This window comes from Dermacentor albipictus, chromosome 6 (assembly GCF_038994185.2).
Source record: "Dermacentor albipictus isolate Rhodes 1998 colony chromosome 6, USDA_Dalb.pri_finalv2, whole genome shotgun sequence".
NCBI lineage: Eukaryota > Metazoa > Arthropoda > Arachnida > Ixodida > Ixodidae > Dermacentor > Dermacentor albipictus.
In genome coordinates, this window is record NC_091826.1 from 83,235,569 (window position 1) to 83,262,243 (window position 26,675).

A 26,675-nucleotide genomic window follows, 5' to 3' on the forward strand; every position below is an offset into this window, starting at 1 on the left:
AATGCTTAATCAACTAAGGAGTTAAAATTCACGGATTCAGTTTCCACCAAATCAGCTGATGGCACGCATTGCTGCTTGCAAATTCTATCTGAGGAGTTGGCAAGGCGGATCCACTTGGAACGAATTCTCAAGATGACAGGAGTCAACGAGATATTATGTTACCATGATAGTCGTTCTTTTGGTCCCTTTCGATATGTACGCGCAATAGGGGAATATTGCAATGGAATACCAACTAGTCCTTATCCAAAGTCTGCTTCGAGATACCAGTTACCAAACTTTGAGGAGAAATCCATTGGCGTTCCATTTAGTTTTGTGCTTCAGTTCATAAAACGAATCTTTTTCATGAAAGTCAGTGGAACGACGGTACTTTTTTACCGCAAGTTTGACAGCGCATATCTCGTAAATGGTGTCGCCCAAACAATGCTGTTCAAGTCGATATGCCTTGCAGTCTTACCCGAAAAAAATTGCAAATTGCAACATTTGCCGCAAAGTAATTACTTGGAAGCTTAATTAGAGGCGGTTCGTGATTTAGTCGGTAATGCATTTTCATTTCTCTAGCCAGTGATGCCCACTTCTTCGAGCAGAGCAGCTCATGGAGTTGAATTATGCCATCTGCCACAGTCCACTAAAAGATGTGATGAAATCGTTCGCTGCAACATCAGCGTATCTGAGGAAGAAAAGCGATTACAGCTCTCGTGTACTAAGTTCCGTTATCATGCTCTACTGAAGCAGCAGTAGTGCTTTGTGTTTTTTTTTATTTATTGAGAAGCGTCACGGGTTCCTGTCCGAAAATTAAGTGAACAGGTAATCCGGGTAAATTGAAGTATACGTGCATATGGTGGTAAGCTTCACTCGAATGCACGTCCTTTCATGGTAGTAAGTTCGCGATATCCCAGAAACACAACGGTGAAAACACAAGCAAGTTGTTTACGCTCTCTATACAGACTCATTTGTTATATAAACGGAAATGAACCGAGGGGCGGGTTCGAACAAACTTAAGTACTATTGAAAGTGAAGAAAGCGCTAAACGAAGCAAAGAATTCGATAGACATTTATAAGGAGACAAATTCCGATCTGTATCTTGCGACCAGGGCACCGTGTGTAACGTTTATTTAACCGATCAGGAAGAGATACTTATTTGTGCAGTCTTGCGCAATGGGAATTTACAGTAACTTTTTATTAGAGTAGTTAGTAGGCTAATAAATTATGCATAATTTCTATCTTAAAGCCTCTGATACGAAGCCTAGCTTTCAGAGGCGTTCTATCTGAAAGCAAAACTCTTGCTTGTGCTAGTTGGTTCATGCTTGAATTAGTAAAGGCAAGGCGCAGAAGACCAGGACTCAAGAAAAAGAACACAAATGACAGGACCGGCACCTGGCGCCGGTCCTGTTGTTTGTGTTCTTCTCCTTGAGTTCTTCGTTTGTGTTCCTCTTCTTGAGAAATTGGACTGTTCGTCATCCACGCCTTTGCAGAGGTGCGAGAGTACCAGCTCATAAGTCTATGGTAACGTTCACGCTGATGATCTAGGTATTCGCGCATTAACTATGTTTGGGAATCACCGTCTTGTACTATTCTTATCATTCTCAGGCACTCACAAAGCTGTTCGGTCTCTTTTCTTTTCCGTTTCCTGCTAGCTGCTATGCAAACTGACCTCCACCTTTTCTGTAAGGTATCCCACTCTTCGATATTGCATTCGTAATCGCAAACTGTTGTAGCTACTGACGCTTTTAGTTCGGTTAGAGTCGCCTGACCACGCAAAGAAGCAATGCCTAGTCTCCACATATCAGTGCGTTCACCTGGCATTCCTTCGAGGTTCAATATGACTGCGAAAGCGCGATGATCTGGAATGTACCCGGCGTCCGCGGGGATATCGAGGATGCTGCACCGGACAATTTGCGCTGCTAAATCAGGGGGGAAATACAGTCGATCTAGACGAGATTGCGATTGCCTTTGCTGCCATGTGGCGCCAAAACTTCCTCCATGCATATGGACCCAGGCATCCGATAAATTGTATTCTTTCACTGTACGAGGGAATTCAGTTGCGTGCGTATTGGAAGCGTTTTGTTTTGGCCCTCGTGAGTCGCGCATGGGGTCGAGCACACAGTTAAAATCACCAACGATGAAGAATGGGTGGTAGTCTAACAAAAAAGGGGAGAGTGTCACAAAGAAGTCATTGCGGTCTGACCGTATGGCGGGTCCATAGACGTTCAGTGCCCGAACTTCCCTCTCACCCCAGAAAAACTCAAAGGCTATTACACGACCTTCCAAGTCAAAAAGGCGGTGAATTCCATGTAGAAGCACCCTACGAAAAACCACTCCTACACCACGACATCTCCCGGGGCTATATGAAAAATAAGCTTTAACAGAAAATTCATCACAAAATCTTTTAACTTCCTGCTTGTTTCTCAAGTTACACTCCTGACGAAAGAGGAGGTCGACTTTTTCTCGCGGGCGAAACGAATTACGTCTCTGTGCTTATCTCTGCTACGAAATCCTTGTGTGTTAAGTGTCATTATGTGCAAGTACATGGTGAGTTAGTTGCGTACAGAAATAGACTAAGACAAATGGCTTACCACAAGTTAGTTGCGAATTGAATCGGCGTCCCGCATCAGTGCAACAGCCAGAACACGGCAAAGTCAGCAATGACATAGGAGTATCACAGCAGTGAACACGAAACGGGCACTGCTTATGTTCTTCACACAAGTTAGCCAGAAGCAAGCTGATTACTAAAATACCTAGGTTTCAGACGCTCGCAGAGGGACGGGAACGCGATGTCTGCGCCAGACACCGTTCCGTCAACGCTGCCTGAGCTTCGTAGTGGGGAGTAGAGGAAAAGCAGCCCTTACGGGCAGCAGAACCAGTGTAAGGCGCCATTGTTAGTACATCTACGAATCGGAGACAACGTCCATGGTAGTGGCGTCTCATGACATTTTCTTGCATTTCTTGGAGGGTGTCGCCATTGGTTCTGATGACGTAGAGCTCTCTGAAGAGAGCATTCTCTTGGCTTCTTCAGACGCTGTTTGCGAGCGCTTGCGTCTCTCATTCACCGCTGTACTAGTACCACTCGCAAGCGCGGTCGTTGTCTTGGCAACCGGCGTGACGGGCCGGCTGAGACTTCGGGGAGGCCGCGATGGCGTCCATCCGCCTTCGCGGCCTCTTCTTTTCTTTGTTGATCTGTGGCTTGCGTCTGTGCTGCCTCTTCAGATGTATTCTCTCCCAGTCGTGGCTGGGCGGGCGTCACTGGTGTCAGTGCAGCAGTATACGAACGTGGCAACACACAGTCAACAGTGGCATGCTCGCCATTACAACGTCTGTATGGCGCGTTGCACGTTGCAGTCACATGGCCGAAAATGGCACATCGGGTGCATCGAGCTGATGTGCAGGTGGCCCCAAAATGACCTTCTGCTCCGCACTTGGAGCACACTCTCTTCGTTCCCTTGTATTCCAGCATTACCTGAAAGCCAGTCACCATGATGGAATTCGGTGAAGGTTTTACCATCTCGAGCTTGACTAGTCGGCTGCCATTGCTGATGTCCGTCCTGTCTTTGAAAACAACGTCGGAAATGCCTCGGCACTTCCCATACGGTGAAAGTGCAGCAATCAATACGGCGTCACTGACACAGGGTGGAAGGCGATAGACCGTCACATAAACCACTGGAGTGCCCATGCGTCCCAGCGGTACGGCCTTGTTGGCGAGTAGCTGGGAGCCTTTTGCCGCCATCTTGGCTGCCTGAGCCGCGGAGCGGACAGCTGCCAAGAACTTGTTGCCGCCGTGGTGTTGCAGATACTGCAACCTTCCGGCACCTACGACTCCTTCGATGGAGTCGATGATGGCATCAACCGGCGTTGAAACCGGTATATTGAAGAGAAAGCACTGGGCTTTCGTTGGGCGTTGAGCAGGCGCTGATCTGTCCATAGCTGATTCACCTAAGCAACCACGACGCACTGCGTGGTGCCCAGGGTGATGTTACGCACGAAAAAGGCCCCAGACAAATTGCGAGAGCGAAACGAGATCAGTGGTAAGACGGCCCCAAGTAAGGCTAAGCTGCAAAACCGTTGTGTCTGCCTTTCATCGTCGTGCAAACTGCTGTTTGGCCTCCAAGAAGGATCCGGTGTAACGCGACGCAATGCACAAAATTTGCTGCTCAGAGATTAAAAAAAAACGCGCTTATATATTCCATCCCGATGATATGTATACAAGGCAACATTCTGTTATTAGCATTGGTTATCAACGTTTTTAACCGAATTCGGTGTTCTCCACACATTGCATTGCATTTACGTTTGACCTCGACCACCACACCGCAGGAAAACTGTTGCAGAACTGCCCTTGACAGTTTCGCTCAATAGCAAGAAAAAAAAACTCAATTTATTTTCATATATCGAGCGAATGAGTGCGCTTTCTAGGTTTGTACTTTAAGAAAGATATGGTCGTACGACAGTCAGTTGCACTGCTTATGATACTTTGATGACTCGAGCTTACCATCTAGAAAGTCTACGCATGTGCGCGCTTTCACATCTTAGCGTCAGCAAATTCAGGGTTACCCAAATGGATTCTGCGAACTGGAATGACACTCATAGTTATGTTCGCAAGAATCAGTGATTTTAGGACAGCTGCGTAAACGTTCGTGAATGGAAGCTGCGAGAGCTATTTTACTTTGAGTAAGCGCCTGAATGGCAATGCTATTATCTTTTTTCTAGAGCGTGCAGCAAGTCCGAGAGGTTTAGGAATGTGCATTCGCCGATTCAGAGGAAACGCGTTTTGCCCGTGCCCGACGGAATATTCACAGATTGATGGCAAGGATTTATACGCAAAGAAGCCAGTAGATAGAAAAAGTTGTAGATGGAAGGAAAAGAAAACTTGCGAGGCGAATGATTTTAATTAGATTCACAAAACAAGCAATTTATGAACTTAAAAAAGCAATCCCTATGCGTTCCGCGAAAAGTAAATCATGGTGTGATAAGATTTTCGCTGTGCCTTTTAATGCTAGCGGTGCTCGTTCGTGAAAATCTGCAGTCTCTTAAGAAACTGCAATGCCTTATACCGCACAGAATGTAAGCGGATCTTACCAAGTTCATCCGAGTTAACTTGACTGAGCCTAGATGTTTGTATAAAGAAATCCCATATATTATGCCACTTCGCGGCCATAACGCCTCTGCATTACTGCTCATGGCTTTGTTGAGGCGCTTTAATTAAGCACCTATTCTTGGGGAGGGGTCATTCTTTATTGCTCCATATCTCCCGAGCTCGAAGAAAAGTTTACGGAAAACCGAGCCTTTTGTGCGCAGCGCGGTGAAGTTCGTCACTTATTATTTTGGGCGAATGCGCTGACATACATAAGTTTGCAGAATACTTTCTTTGAAGTGGGGGTAATTGAGTTCATGAGCAGTTGCAATAATGCAATATGACGCTGTAACATAAGTGTTCATTCAATATTTGAGCGTATAACATTACTGTATCTTTCGTACACATGTGCCGAATTGCGACGTTAAGCTTTCCTGTTCTTTGGTGCAGGCAGAACTCACAATGTTTATCACAGGGATATATCAGAGGAGCAGCAAGGCACAAACACGAGGTCAATTTCCTTTTTCAGAAAAGCACGCTTTATAGGGAAGAAAGTGTATAATTACACAAGGAGAAACTTCAAAGAGACAAACTTTTTCTATTTTTGCTAAATTGCTAAATGCACGGAGTCTATCTTTAAATTAGAGATTTAATACGCTATGAAAAGATAGCGAAGAGAATATTCAAGAAAAGGAATCACGGGAATATAGTATCTTGGTTTCTTTTGTACCTAACTGGTTGCAGTTCTGAAAATTTTTCCGGATATTATTGCTGTTTATGTTGTTCCTTCTGCATTGAATGACCTGACAGCTTACAAGCTCTTATTGTTCTGATACCATTATCCTGTAAGCGACTTGCTTGTCAGTGTGTTGCCGAATTCAATACACATTATTCCAGTCTTGCTTCTAGCACACGTTAGCTTGCCATACCTTGCATATAAAGTAATGCACACCTAATGCTCTCTAACCAGTCTTTACAAGATATATTGAGTGCACTTAAGCTACCCGTCGCGCCCCGCTGTGTTGCGCAAATCATAGTGCGCAAACACATAGGTAGAGAGCGTTGATTGGCGTAAGTGGTGAATCTTTCTTTTTCCTTGGACGTTTCGAATGTTCCCTCCTGGATTTTCTTTGTGTGTGTAGGAGCAGCAAATGAATATCGAAAGCGGGAAGGAGATAAAATGTTCACAAAGAAAGAGAGACCAGTCGATGTAGCCGTTTTATCCTTTTTACGGATTTCGCTGAACATCTTACCAGAACAATACGCAAGTTATACGAAATTTGATATGGAACAGTGAGTCTCCTGAATTTGTCATCCCGGATTGCAGCTACTTTCAGAGAAACTCTCTAGCCCAATGTTCTCTCGCTTAAAGGAGCGTCTCGAGGGCGTCTGGGCAGCCCCTGACGACAAATCAGAGAGACCCACGTGAAAATTTGTATTTTAACAGAACGCCACCTGTGGCGCCTAAGATCTACATTTTTTTTTCAGCTACTAAAGCCTCAAATGGTCACTAACATAGGAATACAAAAAAAAGAGAGACAACGTTTCCAGGCGATGTTTTACAGTAGTAGTCGGCAGCAGAATTTACCGAAAGTCAATTTGTATTACAGAGCTCACTAGGCCCTTAATATAGCAAGCTGAAATTACATAATTTAGCTCCTGTAGCTTGTCACAAGCGAAGCTTTGATATGCCCATCGCAGGCGTTCTAGAAAATATGATAACCTTTATGTTCAAATAAAGCATTCTACCAAACACCGACCTATTTCATCAGTATATTTGCGTTCCGCAATAAACAGCTGTACTTGGGCGGTAATGTGCACATAACACTCGCAGACCAATTTATTCGAATTTACCCCGTCGGTGCCGCCGTGATGTTCCGTGTATAGTTCAAGTGGAATAACCTCACGGCTGCACTCCGCATGCCGACATTGCGAGGGAAACTACGTGAGGGTTGCCAAAGGAATCCTAATTTGTTTAGCAAAAGGTAAGTTAAGCCTTCCTATTGCAGAGAGTCTCCGGGCTTTTCATATTGCCCGGAGCCATATACAAAACGATGCAGTATTCTGTTCCCGCCTGTTTCTTCTCAGCAAATTTTTTCCTTATAATCCTAATGCCTAAGGACGCCTTAGATACAAAGCATGGACTTGGACCGACGGATATTCAAATTTTCTTGTTTGTCTCGGGGTGTATGCCCAGGAAACCATTGCCTTGATGTCACGGTGTATTTCAGGAATAGGCTTTATGAGTCACTAAATTCCTTCGTCTATCATCGGAGTACTCATGCTTTAACGAATATTCTGGTGATAAAACTGTCCTATTGACTAGAGTCGTTTGCTTGTATGCTCAATGTCACGCGCTATCCATATTGGTACTTGTTGGATTGTAAAGGAAACCTTAAAAGAAAGAAAAACGCGTGCTGCTGCCCGAATCCAGCGTCCAGCGTGTCATGTCATTGTGTGTCGTCATATAAAAAAGTAGCGCTGGATTACTTTCTGAAGAAATGAAAAAATAATGCCTGTTTATCACACAGCAATAAAGGAAGTCCCGTAGCTCATTTGCAAATGTGTCGTTCAAGCCAGCGCCCCTGCCGTAGCCGCACGTGTAGCGCTCATTAATATTGTGCAGCATGGTGTCAAATCAACTGCCAGTGCTCGAGAAATCCTCCCGACGCCTTTATCGCCCGCCAGGTAAATGCTACGATCATCGTTGTGCGGAAAATAATGCTAGGTGCACTTGTGTGAAGCTTACTTTTTCCTTTCAGTAGCTCTTTTGCTGGTAGCATGAAATGTTCGCCACGTTAAATTTTCGGAATTATATGTATCCATCTTTTGCTCTATAGGGATCAATACCGGAATGCGTGACACGGCTCATGTGCGCGGGTGTGTGTGTGTAGAAGTATGAACAAATAATTTCTGATCCGCTAGAGATGCAAGCACGAAGCCCCAATAATGATGTTCAAGGTGAACGAAGATGGCTTTATTCTCAGGGGTATGGAAAATGAAGATCCTTGTGGAACAAAACAAGCGTACAGCCTCATCAAATGGATTCAGAATTACACCAGAAGAAGCGTTGTAGGTCGTGACATCTCATTTCTCGTTTATTTTTTTCATCTTCATTGCGATAGAATACATATGCACACTCCAGGCGTATTTTTGCCGTCGCCGTGATGTTGCGCATAATGTCCAAGAGCGAAAAGACCATCGCCACGCGCCGTATGCTGTGTGTGCGAGCGAAAGCATGCGAGAGTGATCGTGGCTCAGTGTCGCGTTCGCAGGGGAGGAAAGCGGGAAGGCAAGTGCGCCGTCTTCCGTCGCACGTAAAAAAACTGCGTGGAGGTGAGGTAGGGAGGGGCGCTGTACTTCGGCAGCAACTTCGCATGGTGAGGCTGCGCGTGGTCGCGCTGCCTTTATTTAGAAACCGATGTGCTTAGGGTTGGGCCAACGGCTCGTACCTTTGCGAGTGTTGTGTACCTGCCACCTAGTTTCCTTAGAAGCGTTAGAGAACACGAAGGTAACTTCGCTCGATACTGGTGCCCCGATTCCGCAAGCTGGCGTTTTGAATGCGAGTGTCCGGGGTCATCGAGTGTGCTGTGTGCACGCTTGCCTGTGCGCGCTGACGCCACGCTTGTTAATTTAGTTTATAAGGGAGTGTTTACAAGTTTATACGGCTGATAAAACTAATTTCCTTGTTTATTATGTATACCTGCTATGTTGCTATAGTAATCGGTGCTTCGGCTTTCATGCGAAACACACTGTTTTCTTGCTGTTGATGCATCTCGTTTCGCAGAATCTTGCATACATATCTCACGTTGTTGAATAGCGATATGATAAAGAACTAAAGTTAACATAAATGCCGCTAAGGTTTTTCTATCTAGAAGTCATCACTAGATGTCTTTCTTTTTGTTGTTGCGCTGAAACAGAGGAGCGAAACAGATTTCATACGTTTTCTTCGCGAGGCAATAAATGTGCTGCGTTTGCTGCCTTTTGTGTGTGTGTGTGTGTGTATGTGTGCGTGCGTATGTGCGTGCGTGTGCGCGCGCGCGCGCGCGCGCGTGTGTGTGTGTTATAATTGTTTGGAACGACAGTGAGTGACTCAGAATATTGCTCCAATACGAAAACACATTCGCCAGACGCTGTCAAGCACATTTGTCTGATGTATGTGCGCCACACGAACAAAAAACATGCCTTCGTATACCATATGGAAAGCCAGTCTTTTGCCTTTAATGGCCTGGCCTGCTTCATGAAGGTGCCGCCGCTGCTTGTTTTAATTTATACATTTTCTGAAAGAATAAAGGACAGATTTCTTAACGGAAAGGAATATCATGAGAAGCCAACAAACACTGACACCAAGGATAAGATAGGGGAAATTACTTGTGTTTAATAAATGAAATAAAGTAACGATGAGAAAATGTAAATAAAGTGGATGAAAAAACAACTTGCCGCAGGTGGGAACCGAACCCACAACCTTCGCATTTCGCCTGCGATGCTCTACCAATTCGCGAAATACGAAGGTTGTGGGTTTGGTTCCTGCCTGTGGCAAGTTGTTTTTTCATCCACTTTAATTTCCATTTATTCATCGTTACTTTATTTCATTTATTAAACACAAGTATTTCCTACATCTTGTCCTTGGTGTCAGTGTTTGTGCGCTTCTCATAATATGACTAATAAAAATCAGTCCCCTCGGTGAACCCCCTGTCTTAACAAAAAGGAAGTCATTCATAGAAGGCATATGTTTGAGCCATTATATATACGAATGCACATTGTTCATATTAAGCAAATTAAAGAAAGTGGATTGACACAGATCAAACGGAGAAATAGGAAAATCATAAATACGTAAAACACAGCCTCCCCTTGATCCAGTTTAGCCAAAAATGTGTTTACTCATGTTTGAAAGGCGTCCTCAGTTACGCTACTAGCAAATTTGGCGACCAAAGTTCCTGGTTAGCACATCAGTCTGCCAGTTTTCTTTTGTTGGTACATCGCCACTTAAGCTGTGTGCATGCCTTATTGACAGAACGTTGAACAGAGGCTACATACATAGAATAGTCTTAACGTTCTAACTTCCAAACTTTCCAAGGCCGTGACTAATATCTTACCCTCAGCTTCCATGTAAATTACCCGACGAGGCTGATCGTGGGAAAGGTGACTAATTATGAAGAAAAACATCGAGCAAATAAAATTGGCAAATTTATGCAAACTTCTAATGCTAGAGAAGCGTCAACTGTACGGGAACCTTAAAACCCTTCAAAACGTCACACATTGTAAAGCTTACTGATACTCAAGACAATACATGTCACTGTATTCTGTGAAAGTTCACGTCAGTGCCGTTATAAAATCTGTCGACCTGTTGCCGGGGTACAAGCCTACTTTAGGAACGATTGTACTTCGCGTGGGTGGACGTACAATTATTAGCCGACATCACTGGACTTCATTTTAAAGCTTGAGTCAAAGAACCTGCAGAGAGTGACAGGTCACCAAGTATTGAAAAATATGATGACCGTAAGAAATTGAGATTTGAGACAGAATTTCGGTTGGCCGAGATGGAGCAGGGCGATATGAAACGAGGCCCCAACGACAAAAGAATTAATTTAGTAAGGTTAACGTTTCGGCTAGACCTGTTTGTGAACAAGGCTCCCATACGGAAGCCGAAGGGCTAACATTATGAAATCTTCTATTGGTCCGGGTCTCGTCTTATTTCTCCAGAGTCACTATAGCAACACGCTACTGAAGCCGCACACAATCTACCCGGCCTTGTATGATACCGACATGAGATGTCGAGACCGACGGCGAGTGTTTTATATGGGAAATGTAGGAGTAGCATCTAGGTAACGACTTATTGGGCGCGTTCCCACTAGCAGGCATCCGTTTAAAGAACAAAACTGCAGTGATCGTCGACATCGATATGTAGTTGAGTGCGGCTGCAGTTATGTGGTTTCTACCTTCAGCCTGAAGAAAGAAAAGAAGTCTTGGACACGTCAATGTATCAGGACTACAACGCTAGTACGACGAAACCCCGGCCAGTGTAACGTAAAACTATTCCAATCTGTTTTTATTCCAAATCGCCGATTAGCCCTCTGTGATAGGTCAGAAGGGTTTGGGTCCAGCCCACATAGGCGGGGCACCCCGCCCATAGGGGCAGAGCCCAAACCATTTCGACCTGTCGCGGAGGGCTAATGGGCAATTTGGAATAAAAACAGATTGAAATAGCTTTACGTTATACCGGCCCCCATTTCTCGTATCAGTGGTATAGCCAGATATTTGTTTTCCAAAGGGTACTTGACTGAGGAGGGCGAGCGAGAGGAGGTGGGGCGTGGCTGGCCACATACTAACACAGAACTTTATGGAAGGAGGGGGCACGTGCACTGTTTGCCACAAGATGGCTGTACCGCTAGTTACTATGGGCCATGTATTGAAGCCAGTATAACTTCAGCAATTGACGTCAAGGCGCTATTCTTGATTGCCAGATAGATGTTAGAAACGGCCCTGCTTCAGGAGTAAAGCGAAACACTAGCTCCGGCATTTAAATTAGCTTTTAATCTGCTCTTTCACCGAACTACCGAAGGGTTGCCTTTTTTTGTTAACCTAGTATAAATAATCAAAGGACTGCCTCTTTTCCAGAGGAACAGGGCCAATTTCTTTTTTTTCCTAATTCAATATACTCGCTGTATAAGTCACCTAATCCGTTCCAAGAAAAGAGATGTTCTCCTACGCATTCTCAAGAATAACCATGTTAGCAGTTTCTCAATGCGTTTTTCAGTCCCGTGAGCTTGAATTCTTAATTTGGTCAAACAAATTCGCCTTATCTTAAAGCGACTTTTAGAAGATTAAATTTTGGACACGCTGAACGCGTAAGAATGAAGGTGCCTAGACCGATTTTCGTGTTTTTACATGCCTTCTTTCTTTATTCAAGGTGTACCCTGGCATTATGAAGGGTGTAGGTGGGTTCCAGTTTTGAGTAGAACACATTTTCATTGACTCTTGATATTTGACCACTTTTTTTAACAGTGCATGACACTCAATTTAAGAGAAAAGAAAAGCAGGGCCAATGGACAGGTCTATTGATGAATATGAATTATGGCGAAGGTTGTAGTAAGTTAGTTCCCTTCTTAGTAAAGAGGCACGCACCGCATTTTACAAGCCAGTTGCTTTATCCGACGGCCTCTCGCGTCGCATTGCGAGTCTCCCCACAACATTGTGTGAGGGTTCAAAGTCGCCCACAAGTTTGTAGAGTGTCGGAACTGATCAAAGAGGCTATAAATATTTGTGTTACCAAGATGATAATTTGGGAGTGTATGAAGCAAAGGCTTCAACTGCGAAGCTTCACCTGCCAGGCTTTTCGGTCGAGGAACCCGTGTGGGTTTCCTTTGTAGCAATTGCTACGATTGGGGGGATGTCTCATTTTCCCTTTATTAAATACTTCCCTTGTACCTTACGGGTTTACGCAGAACTATTACGCCAAACTCTTGCCTTTGCTTCCAGTTGTCGATATATTCGACTTCTCCCTGCCATCTGTTAGCCGCCTGGTTAGCTCAGATTGTAGAGCGGCTGCCCCGGAAAGGCAGTAGTCCGGTGTTCGGGTCCCAGACCAGGACGAATTTTTCTTCAACTGCCAGGCTTTTCTTTCGAGGAACCTGTATGGGTTTCTTTTGCAGCAATTGCTACGATTGGGTATATGTCTCATTGTGTCTTTATTAATCAGACGTTATTTCTTTATTACGACAAACCGCCGTCATAATTTCATAGTGGTCATTCCAAGTTCATTCTCCGACTCTGGTCATGCCATCACCTTCCCGCTTTTGTGGTACCCCCATCATCACTTCAGAAATGTCATCTAATTGTCGTTATGCTGTCGTGGTCTTACCGCCTACGTCGTTTCAACTGACGTCATTCCTTCCTCTTTGAATCGCAATTATGCCATCGTCATCCAATCGTAATTATGCCGCCGATGTCATGCCATTGTCTTCATTGCCCTCTAAGGTCATCATGCCGTCGCAGTCACACTGACTTCGTTTTACATCAGCGTCCTTCTCTGGTTGTCATTCCATCATTGTCCCTCCCTCATGGTAATATCCGACCCTAGCAAGGGCATGTCACGGCAAAGTGGCCCTACCCGAAGACAGTGTATGTCGCATGCAGTCAAAGCAATGTACATCTCAGCAGGAATACTGCATATACATATTTCAATTAAAGATATCTCCAGCATTACGAGGTGTCACTGCATTGCTTGAAAACTAATAGCGTTAACGTGGACAGTCTTCGTAGTATGGGTTATGCCGAAATTTGTTTCAATAGCAGCTGCCAAACAAATGCTTCCTCTTAAGGCTTAGAGCTAGCTGATAAGGAAACGTGAGCCACCGTGTTATGACGGCATCTGAAAGAGAAAAAGTGAGGTGCGCCACAGAGTATTGTATACGAACATGTGCGCTGAGCGGTCTCATGCCATATTTTTCGACGTGTGAAATGCATTGCGATAGACGAAAGTTGGCGCCGTTCCCCATCTTCCTGCACGGTAGCGTCCATGCGGTAGCGAAATCAAATTAAAAAGAGATTAACCAGTGCAATTCACATATTGGAATACACCTGAAGTAAATCTTTCATAAAGCGGGTAATTCAACGCTATGGAACTGCTTACCCTCCGCACCTAATTTTACCGCACAACGACGCCATACCCACCAGGAAAATCAACAAGAGCAGGAACCTCCACTACGCTATTGAAGTGAATAATGCCGCCGTGGTTTACGCCGTCTCAGGGATCGACCCAGTGTTTCACCACGCCAGCTTCGGCATTACCTCGTTTGTCAAGAAGTCGACAGAGCAGATGCGCCAGATGCCTGGAAAGAAGGCACAGAAAGAAGCATTCGCCCTAATGAGCTTGACGGCGAATATTTTCTGCTTCGAAGATATTTGTGTGCAGCTTGTGGTTTCAGTGCGTAATTCTTTAGAGAACATACCCGGCCACACGGACATCTAGAAGTAGAACAGAGGAGGGCGCATACAAGAGGATTCGTCATTTCAGTGCTGCCTTGTGGTTACACATGTTCAGTATGAATACGACGACGACCACGGAAGCCATGACGATGGCGAGGGCAACAGTAGCAGCACTGGCCTCGTCACCACCGTCATATTATTCAGGCGTCGCGAAAAAAAGGAGCCTGTGGTGAAGGAACAGTCTCCTTTTATTGTCATAAAAAATTGCCTACTTAAGGCACTTTGAGCCCCTCTGTCGAGCTTCTTGCCCATAGTGACCCAAGTTGCTCACTAGCTCGGGCCACGGCCTGTGGACTCGAAGAGGACTCCGGAAAGGACGCCATTGGAAGAGGACTCGAAGCATCTGGTTGTCACTAGAACTATTCTTAGTGGCATATATGTTCTTGTGGATAGATGAATGGTGCCGTTGATTCTGTCAATATGTCGTCGGAATTAAAATGTTCAACTAGAAAAAGCACGAGAAGGTCATCGAACAAGCTTGAGAAACACGGCACCGAATGAATATATATACAATTAACATTCTACACGAGAAATAAAGTTACCGTACTTCGAACTTAAAGGAACATTTTATCATTGAGTAATTTTTGTTAGAACTCGGTATAATCCTTCAATATTCATAAGAGAAGTTGTACGGACAAAAACCAGTCTTTTTTTTTCTCCGCAATACACTTATCACAACACTAAAAAACGAAGAAGGAGCAACAGACCGCGAAGATAAAGCGCCGTAGATATTGCAAAAGCAGAGCGATTTTATACATGGCGGCATGGCGGCTTATTATTTATACATGGCGGTATTCTCTTCCTATTGTTTCCTCTGTTAGAGCACAAGACCGTCATTCGGGCCAGAGCACTGCCCAGTCCCGCTCAAAAGCATCATTGCTTTGGCGGGCTGACAAAATATTTATTGTATGTTTTATGTTCTAATAAAGAAAGAAAGAAATAAAGAAAGAAGGAAAGAAAGAAAGGAAGAAGGACAGAAAGAAAGAAAGAAAGAAAGAAAGAAAGAAAGGAAGAAAGAAAGAAAGAAAGAGAAAAGAGAAGAAAAGATCTATGTACTCATGTATCCACGTATTCATGTATCCACGTATTCATGTATCCACGTATTCATGTATCCAAGTATTCATGTATCTATGTATGCGTGTGTGTGCCGTTATTGAATCAGTATCTTTGACGGCAATTCGGGTAACTATGTATGTGCCACTAGGAATGCGCCCCGACTATTAAAACGGGATCTTTTACCATTCGCCGATTGTGAGCGGAATGGAACCCACATCATAAGGGTTCCACAACGACAGCAGCCAGACGCATTAGCAGGCTGCGTCAAACATTCACTGGGTATGTGCCGCTTTGCACTGAGTGAATTTCGTGTATGTGCCACTAAGCGCGCGACGTGCAAAGGAACAGTTATAAGTGTCCGCAGGCACAGGCACGCCACGATTCACTCGGCTACAACAGCTATGCGCTATGAAGACAACGAAGATCATACTTGACGTGCATACTTTCATCACAGGAAGCTTGCTTGCACCATTGGATAACGCATAAATAAAGCGATCAGCTCTGAAGACGACATTTTATCAGCGTATAAAGGCTTAATATGTTCTTGTGCGATGATTTATTATAACAGTGCGTTACCTGTAGAAGTTTCAAAGTAAAAAAAAAGTATGCATGGGAAGCTTGATAAGCCGTTCACGCGGTAGAGAGGGGATGGGAGAGCTTAGAAGAACCTGTGTATCTTAGCGTAATATATATATATATATATATATATATATATATATATATATATATATATATATATATATATATATATATATATATATATATTACAACTCCCGGTGATCTACTCCGTTTCACCGTCAGTTCCACTTCGCTCCTAGGAATGGCAGGGCGTGTGTCGATTGAGCCCCTGAAGGACACTTTGCGACACGGTGAAAACGGTTGAAATCATGGATCCGGTACCTCAAGGAGTTGGGGGCTTAATGGCAACGCATTTCTCTTGCATTTATCACTAAATCCCCTTGTTTTACTTGTATTTTGAGATATTTGTTTGAATTTACTCGCTGATTGATTCGTGTTTACGAACACAAAGGGCAGTATGTACCATTTCATTGCCGTTTTCTTTTTCCTGTGTTGAAACGTTATACATGCTTACCAAGTGCATGGGCTTAGTTGTCGGATCATTTTTTGTTATTATCGCCTCACGTTATCAGTTATCACTCTTTGATTGCTGGAAAGCACGCTGTTTAAAGAAAAGCCGGCAACAAATGGCGGCCGGCTGCTTCTTAGAACCTACTGCAAGGCTTCCTTTATAGACTAGACCTTCATGTCACGGAATGCCTGTAGTGCATCGCTGCATTGAGAATGGTGTTTCGCAGTGAGCAGTGTTTATTTCACCTTTGTTCTTTACCTTCATCATGCCAAATATCACTTTCCAAATGGAATCAGCTGGTTACTCTCGTCGATGGAAATTAGTTCGTGTCTTCATTTGAAACTGAAGTTTTGTAATGGTACGCACTAATTCTCGTGACTAAACCAAGCCGCAACTGTAAAGCCAACGTAAAAAATTCAAAGTGGCACGAAAACGCTTCTTTGTGCGCACACGACTCCGCAGACGGAATCTTTGATTGCGCTGATGGCATAGCAATTTTATAAATCTTGTTTACGAGTGATTTTCTTAACTTCACGGGTACATTACGTACTCAATTCACATTCTAAGCGCATTTCCCTTAAAAACAAAAGGTCACGTATATTCGGAATAAGGTTAATACAGCATATTGTCCTAAAAAGCTGACACCTTTCTTTCGGATTCTTTTCCGGCTGCGGCCCTTACACGAGGCCCGCTTATAGCTACTCGCTGAGGTGCCGAACTGCGTTCCGCCTCCTACGCCAAATAAAGTGACCACTGGTGGTCGACCATGGTCGCAAATGAATTTTCTGATTAACAGTAAGACCGCCAGAAAGTCAGACTAATTGGACAGTCGGTAAAAAGCGAACTGTGCCGGTAAAATCGACAAGAGTCATTGCTTTTTTTTTTGCTTTAGCGCGAGCACCGCAATAAACTACTTTACGTGCTTTTGCTGAGCTTTGTATTAAAATCAAGCTTAGTAGAAATTTCACGATGGCCGAGGTGGGGGGTGCGTCTCGGTTCAACCGATCGCGGAGCCCGACGTGCGGCACGCGCTTTCTCAGAAGCGTATGTCCAGCGCGTGCGCGGCCTCGATTCCGTGACACTGTCACTTTAGGCTGTGCTGCGGCAAATCAGTTCGGAGGTTTAGCGACGGTGCGTCCTCACGCGAGATTATACCGTCCCATCCGCTAAACTTACGCACCAACTCGCTAATCCTTCGCGGCAGTTATATATGCGGCTGATCGGCCGCGTTCCCAAACTATGCTTGACGTCCATGGCCGTCCGTACAACCCGGGATGTCACGTCTGGTCGCCGATGTGTAATCGATGGGTGCAAAACATTTTAAAGGCGAACTCCCTGCAACCGCTTGCCGCTGTGCATCGCATCCGTCGCTTAGGCCTGTGGCACGGCACCACTTTGTTGTAGTCGACGGTCACAGTTGCGGCTGTAGGTAAGTTTGGTTGAGCTGGCTTGGTGGCCGAGCAATGGGTGCCGCGTGTACTGTACGGTTCTTATAATCCCAACGTCGGCTGAACGACCACTGCCATCTATTAACGGCACGCACCAAGCAGCACGTACATCATAGAGTTAGTGTACGAACTCTAGGGGGAAAGCTGAGCGCCGCCATGTTGGTACCTTTCCTTTTTGTAATGCTAAAAATATTCAGAAAGATGATTCGTAAACAGACCTACACAGCTAATACGTAGCTATAAGAATTGTGAAATATATTTAGTGTAATTTCCTAAAAATATCCAATTTAGTTTAAAAAAAAAATTGATGTAAAAGTTGACGGTGGGTGAAAGGGTGCGTTTACAGGCGCCTGAAATAAATTGGGCCATCGGCGTGCGCGCTGGCGCAGAGCAGCAACATCGTGGTGTCGTTTCGGTTACCCACTTCCATGGATGGCCACTAAGGGTAGCTTTTCCTCTAGATTATCGTGGATGAACTCTATGACAGGATGGATGTGTGTTGTTTAGTGGCGCAAGGGCCAGGTGTGGCCAAAGAGCGCCATGACTGATAATGATGTGTTAAGCGCTGACTGGTGAGTTACGATGATGGGGTGTAACATGGCTGTAAAGTGGCCTAAAATTAGTCGCTATCGTAGAAGCATAAAACGATATATAGGTATAAAATTAGGACAGTGATACGTGGAGTGGTCTCTGGGTATAGGACGAGTGACAAGTGATCATGGGGCTAAATTCATGAATATGGAAATAGCACATATGCCTCCTTAAAGCCTTTGAGCCCAAAGGCTGGGAGGCAGGTGCTTTCTTTCAATGCAGCTACCGCAGCAGAACCCTCTGTTAAGAGGCTGTGCTACGGATTTCCTGGGGCTATAGTATGAAAACTATGTACAGCTTTTAAAAATTGAAACAGTGATTCATGTTTAAAGACAGGTTCCATACCTATAATCATTTGGGGATGAAGTGGAATTTGTTGCCGGTGAGGTAATGGAAAGTGCTTTTTCCTATTTGCATCTAATTCTCTGCATTGCATCAGAATGTGAAGCACGGTAAGTGGCTCACCACACTTATCACGAATGGGTGGATCATCACCTGACAATAGGTATGCGTGTGTACTGTATGTGTGGCCTATTCTAAGTCTGCAAAGTATTACTTCCGTGTGGCGGTTCTTTGATACCGGCGGCCAGTTTCCAAGATATGGCTTGATAACATGCAGTTTATTTTCTGTTTCTTTATCCCACAGCCGCTGCCAGAAAGCCCTGAGCGTTTTCCTTATGGAGGGCCTAAGGTCCATTACAGGGACAGTCGTGGAAATGTCTGCAGCGTTCGCGTGGACGGATGTGGCTAGCTGGTCAGCCAACATGTTTCCTGCAATCTCGCGGTGCCCCGGCACCCAGCATACTACGATATGCTGCCTGGACGCATAGGTGGTGCATAATGCTGAATAGAGAGATACAATTATAGAATTTTTATATTTCTTCACAGTATTCAATGCGTTTACGACGCTCAAGGAGTCTGTATATATAACTGCCTTTGGCATATTTAATTCTTTATTGTGTTTAACGGCAGCCAATATGGCGTAGGCCTCTGCTGTAAAGATACTTGTGCTCGTGTGCAGAACACCGGTATCCGAAAAGGATGGACCGACTGCTGCGTAAGATACGCCAGAATTACACTTTGATGCGTCTGTAAAGAATTCAGGACAGGAGTATTTGTGTTGCAATTCCAGGAAATACATTCGTATATGCGCGAGGGGAGCGCGCTTTGTAATAGTTATGAAGGATGTATCACACTCTATTGGTTGCCACTGCCACGGTGGGGGCGGTATAGCAGAGGACATAAGGTGGTATTGAAGCAGGGGAAAACTTGTTTCTTCAGCTATGTCTCTGACACGCAGTGAGAAAGGCTTTGCCACTGTGGGTCGGTTGCGAAAAAGTAGACAACTGGACAAATCGTTTATGGTGTTATACGCGGGGTGCTGACTGTTTCCGTTTACTCTAAGAAAATACATGAAAGACGAGTATGTTCTCTGCAGTTGAAGTGACCATTCATCCGATTCAACGTACAGACTTTCCACTGGGCTTGTTCTAAAGGCACCTGTGGACAGGCGAATTCCTAAGTGGTGGACAGGGTCTAGCATCTTCAGAGCAGTTGGAGTAGCCGACTGGTAAACTATGGCTCCATAGTCTAGTCGTGTGCGTATGAGGCTTTTATACAAGTTCATGAGACATTTTCTATCACTGCCCCAGGTTGTGCGTGAGAGCACCTTTAAGATATTCATTGTTTTCATACATTTGATATTAAGATACTTTATGTGCGGTACAAAGGTTAATTTCGCGTCTAAAATTATGCCTAAAAATTTATGTTCCTTGTTTACAGGCAGACGCTCACCATGCAAGAGAATTTCAGGATCAGCGTGCAGGCCTCTTTTTCTCGAGAAAACGACACATGTGCTTTTCTGTGGGTTCAGTCTGAACCCGTTCTCGTCAGCCCATTTGGAGACCTTGTTAAGGCCAAGCTGGACCTGTCGCTCACAGATTGCAAGAGAACTTGATTGGAATCCTATCTGCACATCGTCAACATATGTGGAATAGAAGATGTTACGTGGTATGCATAGACGAAGAGAATTCATTTTTACTATAAAGAGCGTGCAGCTGAGCACACCGCCCTGCGGCACTCCTGTTTCCTGTACAAATTTCCGTGACAAAACATTGCCCACTCGAACACGGAATGTGCGATTAGACAGATAGCTTTCAATAACACTAAACAAATTGCCATGTATACCTAACTGTGAGAGGTCTCTCAATATCCCAAACCGCCACGCAGTATCATAAGCTTTCTCCATATCTAAGAATACTGATAAGAAAAACTGCTTATGAACAAAAGCTTCACGAATACGTGCCTCGATACGTATGAGATGGTCACTGGTGGATCGACCCTCGCGAAACCCGCACTGGTATGGGTCGAGGAATTTATTTGATTCGAGGATATGTAGTAGGCGACAGTTAATCATTTTTTCGAATACTTTGCAGAGGCAACTTGTTAGCGCTATGATGATAATATGTGGTGTTTAATGGCGCAAGGGCCAGGTTTGGCCAAAGAGCGCCATGACAAGTGGTGATGTTGACGATGTATTATGGAGATGTGACTTGGCTGTAAAGTGGCCTAAAAATTGTCGCTGTAAAGTGCGTAAAATCTACGTGCTATAAAATTATGGCGATGACTAATGACGAATACTATGAACACTAGAATGTATTGGGAAAAATGATGCAATGTACAAAATATGTGAGATGCTAAAATTTTTTTAAGGGCACTACTGCCTCGCCAAAACCCTTGAACCCAAGGGACGAGAGGCATGTGCTGTACGAAACAACTATCACAGCGCTATCCTCTATAGAGAGGAGGCGCTACGAACGTATGGGCTAGTTACATGTAGTACAACATCTTTCAGAAAACCTAGGACAGTGCTGGTGTCAAAGAGCGGTTCTGGACCAAGTAACATAACAGGATGAAGGGGGATGTGGTGCCTGTATGCTAAGAGAAAGTGCTTTTTTCTTTCGGGTTCGGCTTCCCGACACTCCAGTAGTACGTGGAGGACGGTCAGCCTCTCCCCGCATCTACCACAGGTTGGAGGCTCGTTTCCAGTGAGTAAAAAGTTGTGCGTGCCAAATGTGTGTCCTATTCTTAGACGACAGAATAGGACATCTGTCCGGCGTGATTTTGTTACAGGAGGCCAGAAACCTAATTTTGGCTTTATTACATGCAACTTATTATTTGTTTCCAGGTCCCACAATCGTTGCCAGTAGTTTCGCAGTTTCCTTCTTAAGAAGGGTTTCAGGTCTGTGACACGGACCGCAGCGGTAGAATTAACAGTGTGTGATGCAATTGATGTGGCCATCTGGTCCGCTAGAACATTACCCTGGATGCCCCTATGGCCAGGCACCCAGCATATAATCACATGCTGGTTTGATACATATGCTTTACATAAGACGGAATAGAGTTCAATTATTATAGGATTTTTGTGCTTACAGAACGACATCAAAGACTTCACAACACTAAGGGAGTCCGTATATATAACTGATTTTTCGAGTTTTGATTTCCTTATATGCTTCATGGTCGACAATATTGCGTAGGCCTCAGCCGTGAAGATACTAGTTTCCGGATGCAGTAAATCGGATTCCGAGAAGGATGGACCGACGGCTGCATATGACACCCCTTCGCGTGACTTCGATGCGTCTGTGTAGAACTCAGTGCAGGAGTATTTGTACTGGAGTTCGCGGAAATGCATTTGGATTTCAATCTCTGGAGCATGCTTGGTGACTTCCACGAAAGATATATCACATTGTATGAGCTGCCACTCCCAAGGAGGTAGCAGCTTGGTTGGATGCATTAGGGGAAGCTCGAGGAGTGGAACGTGCATTTCTTCACTAAGCTCCCTCACACGCAGCGAGAAAGGCTGTCTTACGGAGGGACGATTGCGAAAGAGTGTAGCATATGTCACGTCATTAACGGTATTAAAACAGGGATGTTCAGGATTTGAGGGTACTTTCAGTAAATATGTTTGGCTGATGTACGTTCTCTGGATATGAAGCGACCACTCATTCGATTCTGCATATAAACTTTGTACGGGACTCGTTCTGAAAGCTCCTGTGGCTAAACGGATACCTACATGGTGGACCGGATCTAGCATCTTTAGCGCGCTCGGGGCTGCAGAATGGTAGATCACGGCACCATAATCTAATCGTGAACGGATCAGGCTCTTATAGAGATTAATTAAGCACTTCCTGTCACTACCCCACGATGTATGGGATAGAAGTTTCATTAGGTTCATTGTTTTCAGACATTTTTCTTTAATATGTCTAATGTGGGGGACGAAAGTGAGTCTGTAGTCTAGTATAACACCTAGAAACTTGTGCTCTTTGTTTACGGGTATTTGTTGTCCACAAAGTTCTAAGCAAGGATCTGGGATCATTCCTCTCTTTCTTGTAAAAATAACGCAAGAGCTTTTGTTAGGATTGATCTTAAATCCATTATTGTCTGCCCACATTGAGACTTTGTTCAGGCCATGCTGTACCTGCCTCTCGCAGACTGCGAGGTTACAAGATTTGAAAGCTATTTGTATATCGTCCACGTAGACAGAATAAAAGATTGCCGGTGGTAATGAAGCGCGAAGCGTGTTCATCTTCACGATGAAAAGTGTGCAGCTGAGCACGCCTCCTTGGGGTACACCCGTTTCTTGTATAAAAGGTCGTGATAGTACATTGCCGACTTTTACCTGGAAGGTACGACTGGACAGATAGCTTTCTATTACGTTAAGCATATTTCCATGGATACCCATTTCTAACAAGTCTCTTAGGATTCCGTAACGCCACGTCGTATCGTACGCCTTCTCCATATCGAGGAATATGGATAAGAAGAATTGTTTGTGTACAAATGCGTCCCGGATATTTGCTTCTACACGTATAAGATGGTCAGTTGTGGAGCGTCCTTCTCGGAAGCCGCACTGATAAGGATCAAGAATTTTGCTCCGTTCAAGGAAAAAGATGAGTCGCCGATTTATCATTTTTTCGAACACCTTACAAATGCAACTTGTAAGGGCTATCGGGCGGTAACTTGCCACTGAGGAAGGGTCCTTGCCTTGTTTCAAAACAGGGATCACAATGGCTTCCTTCCATGCAGCCGGAAGGTACCCTGCATCCCAAATGGTGTTGAAAAGTGTGAGTAGTGTAACCTGCGTGTCATTGTGTAAGTGTTTGAGCATTTCATACATGATTCTATCCGATCCTGGTGCGGAGCTGTTGCATGCGCTCAAGGCAGCTCTCAATTCGGCAATACAAAAAGGACGGTTGTAAGGCTCATTCTCTCGACCTTTTCTTGTTAATGGCTTACGTTCTTCTGTTAGTTTGTATTTGAGGAAGGATTGTGTATAATTTGTTTGACTTGAAACGCTCTCAAAATATTCCCCAAGTGAGTCTGCCTGGTCTTGCAGTGTGTCGCCCTGTGTGTTTACCAGGGGGAGTGAATGTGTTTCCCGCCCTCTAATCCTATTAACTCTGTTACAGGCTTTGGCCTCATCCCTAAACGAGTTGATACTCGATAAGAACTTGTGCCAGCTTTCTCTTCTGGCCTGTCGCCGGGTTCACCTGCCTTGGGATTTAGTTTTCTTAAAGTTCATAAGATTCTCTGCAGTGGGAGAAGCGCGTAGCAACCCCCACGCCTTGTTCTGATTCTTACGGGCGATCCTACATTCGCTGTTCCACCACGGTACACGTCGTTTGCATGCCAGACCACTCGCTTCGGATATGCATTTTGATGCGGCATCTATTATGAAGGCTGTAAAGAACTCGACTGCAGCATCAATTCCTAACGAAGACAGCTCAGCCCATGATATACTAGTAAGAGATTGAAATTTCTCCCAATCAGCTGTCTCAATCTTCCACCTAGGAGCGTGTGGTGGATATTCGTTTTCTTTTGGAGATCATAGCAGTATGGGGAAGTGGTCGCTTCCGTAAGGGTTGTCGTTAACTTCCTATTCGAGCTCAGGCAGTAGAGACGGCGAGACTATGCTAAGATCTATGGAAGAATAGGTTCTGTTTGTAAGAGAGTAATATGTGTGTTCCTTTTTATTGAACAGACAAGCACCAGAAGAAAAAAGGAACTGTTCGACAAGACGTCCTCGTGCATCTATACGAGGGTCGCCCCACAGGTAGTTATGTGCATTGAAATCGCCAAGAACAGCATAGGGTTCTGGCAATTCATCAATAAAGGACTGAAATTCATGTTTGCTTAGTTTATAATGTGGGGGTATATAAAGTGAGCAAATAGTGATAAGCTTGTTTAGCAGAATAACTCGAACCGCCACTGCCTCAAGGGCCGTTCGTAGCTGCAAACGTTGACAGGCTATGTTTTTTTGAATTACAATGGCGACACCGCCCGATGATGCGATAGCATCGTCGCGATCTTTGCGATAAGTGACGTGCTGTCGAAGAAAATTTGTGTGTTTTGGTTTTAAGTGTGTTTCCTGTAAACACAGCACTTTTGGATTGTGTTTGTGGATGAGTTCTTGTACATCGTCAAGGTTTCTAAGGAGACCTCTGACGTTCCATTGTATGATTTGTGTATCCATATTTAGTGTAAATTAGTGCTGTGTGTACGGAAACGGAAGTGATGCATTAGATTACAGAGCTCTTTCGAGGCCCTGTAACCGGGGTTTTGCCTTTTTTGAAGCGTTCGAGGGAACCTCGCCGCTCCTTAGGCGCTTGGCGCGCCGTGGGGATAGGTGTTGTGTCCATTGCCTCTTGTGAGGCGCCGGACACGCGCTCTTGCGACCGAGAAGTTTTTCGGGAGAGTCTCACCTCGGAAGGCAAAACCCCTGCGCCCACCTGGCCGGAGGTCGATGGGGTTCCCTGTGGAATTTGGCTGCGCCGGCTGTTGCCAGCGCTGGGAGGAGCCGGGGAGGTCGAGGCAGCCTCGGCTGCGCCTACCTTCGGGGCCACTATCGGTACTGCGGCATCGCTGCGTGTAGCGCAGGTTGCCGCCGATAACTCTTGTGGGGCCGGCAACCCAAGGGTGGCCTGGCCGGTATGCTGGTTGGATGGAGTATGCTTACCTACTTCCACCCTAGGGGCAGAAGCCAAAGGTGCCTGCTCGTTGCACGCGGGCATGGCACTTGGCATTGGCCGCTGCGACGCCGCCCCCCGACGCGCAGCATCAGCATAAGGTGTGTTGTGGAAAGGAGAGCACCTTTTACGGGCTTCCTTAAACGAAATATTTTCCTTGACTTTCAGGGTGATTATATCTTTTTCTTTCTTCCAGTTTGGACAGGAGCGTGAGTAAGCGGGATGGTCACCACTGCAGTTCACACAGTGAGGTGTGCCACTGCAGTTGTTGGAGGGGTGGCCCTGCACTCCACATTTTGCACAAGTTATTTGACCACGGCAGCTCTGCGAGCCATGGCCGAACCTCTGACATTTGAAACACCTTCTAGGGTTGGGGATATATGGTCGAACATTTAATCTGATGTATCCTGTTTCGATAGTTTCTGGCAGTGTGCTGGATGCAAATGTTAGGATAAGATGCTTTGTGGGGATTTCCTTGTTGTCTCGTCTAATTATAATACGTTTTACTTCAGTGACATTTTGTTCTTTCCATCCTTCCAAGAGTTCAGCTTCTGTCAAGTCTAGGAGGTCTGCCTCTGACACGACTCCCCGTGAGCTGTTCATTGTTCGGTGTTGTGTAATAGATATTGGTATGTTACCAAATGTCACGAGACTACCAAGCTTTTCGTACTGTTGTTTCTGAGGGATCTCAAGGAGGAGGTCCCCGCTAGCCATTTTCGTTACCTTATAACCTGCCCCTAAGGCTTCGGTCAAAGATTTCGCTACTGTAAATGGAGAAATAAATCTAGCTTGTTTTTCAGGGCTCTCACTGTGTACTACGTGGTATTTTGGATAGGTCTCTTTCGTGCGGTTGAAACAAGTGCTTAAGTCTTCGGTGCGTCCCCTCTTCTGAGGGTGACGATCAAGTAGGCGGGGAAATGCGGGTGTTCCCATAGTAATTTGGTATGTTTTCAGCAGCAATGGCGGCCACCCACCATGGAGCCCAACTTGGGGACGCTGCAGGACTTAACGGGTAAGGCTGCAGGCGCCAACCGTACACTGCCACTATAACCTAATATATTATACCCAAGGGAGGGCACATACACAAGGTTAACCCTTGCCGCCGTGGAGAAAGGAAGTAAATGGAAGAGAGAAGAAGACAGGAAAGATGAAAAAGGCGAGAGAGAAAGACGAAGATTGGAGAGGAGGACAGGAAAAGGCGACTGCGGATTTCCCCCGGGTGGGTCAGTCCGGGGGTGCCGTCTACGTGAAGCCGAGGCCAAAGGGGTGTGTTGCCGCCGCCGAGGGGCCGTAAAGGTCCAAACACCCGGCATTGGCTCAACCCCCAGGATCCCCTTTTCCCCGGACACGGCTAAGCCGCACACGGCTACACGCGGGAGGGTCCAACCCTCGTGTGCTCGGGTCCGTGGTGTCGCCAC